This window comes from Protobothrops mucrosquamatus, unplaced genomic scaffold (genome assembly GCF_001527695.2).
Source record: "Protobothrops mucrosquamatus isolate PMUCROS unplaced genomic scaffold, P.Mucros_1.0 scaffold3745, whole genome shotgun sequence".
Taxonomy (NCBI): domain Eukaryota; kingdom Metazoa; phylum Chordata; class Lepidosauria; order Squamata; family Viperidae; genus Protobothrops; species Protobothrops mucrosquamatus.
In genome coordinates this window covers 66,012-69,894 of record NW_015389698.1, presented here as the reverse complement: position 1 = coordinate 69,894, position 3,883 = coordinate 66,012, and positions in this window count along the sequence as shown.

Genomic DNA, 3,883 nt, shown 5'->3' with positions numbered 1-3,883 from the left:
GAAATCTATCTTTCAGTGGCCTGGAGATAAGATACTGATTTATCATACATAATAGAAAGAATGCATTAAACTGTATGAAAACAGAAAAATGTTCTCTTAGGGATCCAGAAAATTGTTATTAATAGAATCTCCCAATATGACAAAGATATATAAAGCCTGATATTTCTCATTTTACTTCATATTTCTTGTTTTATTTATGCATCTTTGAACTATAATATGTCTCTTAGGACTCCAAAAAAACTGATAAGGACATTCTGGCTCATGTTCTTTATTAAAGATACCTGTTTGACAAAAACACCAAAGCTAGAAAATATTGGCAGTAATCTCTTATTTTAGTAACTCTGCAAATGCTTGTTGGTATATGTAAGGCAATAATATTATTATTAGAAAGCAATCCCATAAATGTTTTTGAAAAGTCAGATAAAAGACTGTGATGTCCGGTACATTGTTCAAAAAGTAAATATACCAAATTAAAATAAATTTTGTAAAAATAAGATGGTATAAGGAGCTTTGAGGTTGTATTGCAATAGGGAAGGAATAGACCATGATCTCCCACATTGGTCCAATGCGGGTTAGCAGATGTGATCAGTGTTAGTCTGGGGTATTTATCATGGCCTGTTCGCCTTGGGAGACCCTTCTGGACATAGACATTTCTGATGACCTGACCTAAACCATGATCTTTCTTCCATAAGTTTTAAGCTAGATAAAGAAAAATTAATTAAGCAAATGAGTCAAAAACATTATTTTTTATTTATTGAGGAAAAATTTTCCAAAGTTACATATTAGTATGTGGCAAAGATACTTAGAACTTGTGAAGGGAACAGGTCACATTTCAGATCATATTTATGCAGAAATATAGAATATTCAAAAGAGTTCACAAACTGTTAAGCACCACTATCAATTCATAACTATTTGATTTTTTTTCTGGAGTAGTGCTGAAGCCCATTACTAAGTGCTGCTTTTCTTCCCCAATTAATTTCATCTTAACATTTTAGTTTTAGTATTTTATTGATCAAATAACCTGAGAGAGAACTACACTGTATTTGAAGACTTTCCTAGATTAGATAATTAACAGATAACTGTTGACATGAAGGTGCATACGTGGTAGGGGAAGACACAGCATGAATACTGAAGGACTTCAGGTGGCTACTGATGGGTGGGGGAGCTTATGGGAGGATGTGCAGGTATACAGGTGCAAACACAGAGAAATTGAGGAAGGGTGGGGGGTGGAAGAGATCTTGCGCAACTTGTGACCTTCCCTGCCAGTTTCCCTATTAATAGGATGTCAGCAGGGAAGGTAACAAATCAAAGTCATAATGCCTGATGCTGCATCACAGGATGTTGCAACTGTTGTAAGTGTGAGCTGGTTGCTTTTCTTCAGCACCACTGTGAATATCATTCCTTCACTTGTTAAAACCCAGATAATTATTTTAGAGGAAAATTCCAAAGAAGAAGTTTATGACACTGAAACTGGAACTCAGTGAGGCTGTTCATATTATCTTCATATGCAAAAAAAAAAAAAAAAACAAGCAGTATTAGCTGTATTATTAGCTGTATTAGTATTCAGATCCAATACTGACGTACTAAAAATTTCTTTTTTGTTATATAAACATTTCATATGTTTATGCAAGCTTATAAAGAACTACTTAAAATATTGTACATGTTATTTATTTAGAACATTACAAAAACTTCCATAGCAAATGCAGTAAAATAAAAGAACTATAGAGCTGTGAAGAGCCATGGAATCCGACCTATAATCTGGAGGAATGCAGATTAATGACTCCATGACAGATATTTGAACTGAACACACCCAAAGAAGGGATGTCCACCACCTTCTTGGATAACTGGGCCCAATGTCAAGCTGCTCATACTATAGGAATGTTCAATGTTAGGAAACATTCCTAAACCTGAACACTCAAATCTTCCAATAATTAATCTCCATTATTTTCTCTTCCATCCTCCAGAGTGACAGAGAGCAGATCTTGGTTTTCTACAGCTCTCAATATGAACTAATGCAAATATGCAAGTAGGAAGTCCTTTTGCTTTTGTGCAGTCTTGCAGATGATCCTTTGTCTCACTTGAAGCATGACTCAGAATGCCAAGCCCTAAATAATTCTCAACCTCAAAAATCTAAGAAATACATGAAAATAACTGTCTTCATTTTTGTCCTTTGATTTTTCTAGTCATTATGAATAGGAAGCTGTTCTGCTATTGTAAGTAAATTCTTTCATCTCAGGGTCCCAACTGTCTTAAAATAATATTTGGCAGGCCCTAATGTCTGAAATAAAATATCTGGAAACTATAAATCACTCAAGCAAAGTTAACTGATAGTACATTGTTTTGTTTCCTGCATAATCTTATCTAAAGTGACTTTGATATCAGTGTAGTACTGATTGCTCTAAAGGTGCATCCTTTTTATAATCACACTATACATGTAAGGATCCTTCTTTTGTGCATTTTTACTGTAGCCATTGTTATATCAATGTATCAGGCACTAATAATTCTCACCACAGGAATATACTCTGTACTCTTTTTTCCTATTTTTTCCCCTATATGTTTTAAAATTTTTGTATCTCCTATCTTACCCCATCTATTTTATCAGACTGGGTTTTATAGGTTTGTATAAAAGATAATTAAATATTCTAAAAAGTGAGGTCTTGGATTATAAAGCAGTTTAATGAAAGCATCTTTAATAGTTTTGAGGAAAATCAAAGGGAAATGATTAAATAAGTACAAGTTCATATTTTTTATGTTTCAGTATTAGTACTGCCGATACCTGTTTTATGTTCAGAGTATTAGTACTGCTGCTATATGTTGTGATGTTTTTCTAGAGGTAGATTTTAAATGTACAAATTGCTGTTTTAGACCGGGTTAGGTGTAGAATTTCTGGAGAAATACATTAATTTAACAAAGGGAAAGTTAGGTTGGTGCCAGATAAGTGTCAATGACTTTAGAGGTGGGGCTGGACTTAGGTCTATTGCGGAGGCATAGGGACTTCAGACTGATGATGAATTCAATCCCGCCTCCAGCTCCAGCTGTTCATCTCCTACAAGATTATTTTTAAAACCTATCTTTTTCTCCTATTTCTCTCCCTTTTCCCCTTTGTGTGTGTGTGTGTGCACAGATGCATCTCTATCTCTATCTCTATCTCTATATGCACTCAAATAATTAAAAGACAATGGAAAAAACATACAGTGGGCATATAGAAGCCCACAGTTGTTCAACTAACCTGAGTTGAATTCCAGGTTTCCTGCAGAATTTGGGAGCAGGAATTCCTGAGTAGACGTTGATCAATTATAAACTCTTCCTATGTTCTCCTGAACATCTTGTAACCAAAGTTCAAAACTTAAACACTCTTCTTTATTTCTTACATGCTAACTAATATTCTCTGTGTGTGTTATAATGATAGGGTTGATTCATAAAACTAAAATGGCCAAAAAAAGCCCTCTCACAAAATATTAAACTACTGATTTCCTATTTTGAGGTGAATCTCTACTGCATTCAATTAAACATGTCTATTTTCCTTTCCTAAAGTTAGTATTGATCCAAAAATTGCTCAAAGCTTTTAAAAAAAATTATTTTCAGTAATGTCAAACACTGCTCCCAGATTAAACAAGAGAATTTATTTATTCAAAAGAGGCCCCCCCCCTCCTTAGATCCTTCTATCTTTCTATTGCCTTTAGTTTTTGAAAGTAACACTATCATTTTGCTAATAAAATTGTTTGGTTCTGTTTATCGTCAGAACAGTCGAATGCATGTTTATGCAAAAGCACATCCTAATATGTGCAATTTTTTTCCATTTGGCAACTCAACACAGTGATATATTAGAACAAAAGTTTGCCATTCCCATGGTGACTCACCAGAACTAAAGAAAGCCTCTTAA